Here is a 1,468-nt window from a genome sequence, read left to right on the forward strand (position 1 = left end):
ATAATTTCATGTTTACACTTAGCTTAACAAGATTATCTTGGCAAATGAGTGTTGCTTTAAAGGTTTTTGAGCGTGAATGCATCAATAAATTAATACGAAAATAATTTAGCTAAAATCATCAACAGGGGGGTGGTAGATCAACTGGAAGTGAAGCAAACACACCCTTTGCGGGGAGAGCCAACTCCTATTACTTGGAAGTGATATAGACATCAGGTGTCTTTTATGTGAATCGGGGCATTGTCTACTAAAATGATCAATTTGGAGGCTCTAGCCCAACAGGAAGTGATGGAATTGGGAACCGTAAATATGAAAAACCTGTCCACAGGCCAGCTGTGTTTACATGCCTTAAGGCACACCTTTCTATCTCATTCCCATCAGAAATGGGGAACGTGAAACCGCCGCCACTTTATGCCTATTTACTCTTTTGTCTGAGTCTCGCCCCTTTTCATGCCCTTTAAATGGCTAGTGATGATTCATTTCATTTACACGTTCCCCTTGAACCCAGGAATGACATATCCGAGATTTTGATTTTTAGCTGTAGAAGAGAATTTTTGCCTAGAAAGGACATCTTTTTTGACTGAGCCTCTTGTGTGGTCCGCAAGACTTTCTAGTCTATCAGATTGGGGTGTAAAAGGCAGTTTTTGGAGAAAAGAAGGTCCTACCTCCCTTAGACTTGACAACCTTTTTCCAGGGCCTGAATGGGACCCCCACACCACCCCCCTGCTACTGGCATGCTTCATAACATCACCATAAAATTTACATTCGCATTTAGAACATTTAGCAGACACTCTTATCCAAAGCGACTTACAATACATACATTTGTCAGAAGAAAGAGAAACAACCATATATCGCTGTCAGTACAGTAAAGATGTAGAAACAAGTGCCAAGCACTTAAAATTGCTAGGTTAACCCATTCCCCGTATACAAGATAGCTAGGATAAGATGTTACACAATGTTATGTACTATTTTAGGTGCCGGGACGTACAACATACAATAAGTGCGTACATTAAGTGCCAGGACGTACAACTGTTTTTAGGTGAGTAAGGGAGGAGAAGGGGCGGTAAATGACAGCATTATAAAGAATATAAATAACAAATAGTACGATGAAGCAAGCCTTACACACATGATAATGTGTGTAAGCATTAGTGTAACCAGGTGTACTACTCATTGGTCCTAGCGTCCTTGCTTAGTGATTTTTCTGTTCGCAGGGTAGGTAGGTGTAGCCTGTGGGAATCTTTGTTTGTCCTGTGTCACGGTTGCAAACAAACGTTAACCACAGCCAAAAGCTCTGCATGTGGCCTGATTTGTCCCTTCAGCCCCAGCCTCCATCTGCACACACAGACACACACACACACACACACACACACACACACACACACACACACACACACACGCACACAGTCTTAAGAGAGCCTAGCCAGAGGGGTGTGGGGCTGATGGTTCAGTAAACAATGTGTTGGTTTCTGTT

This window comes from Pollachius pollachius (assembly GCF_949987615.1).
Source record: "Pollachius pollachius genome assembly, chromosome: 5".
NCBI lineage: Eukaryota > Metazoa > Chordata > Actinopteri > Gadiformes > Gadidae > Pollachius > Pollachius pollachius.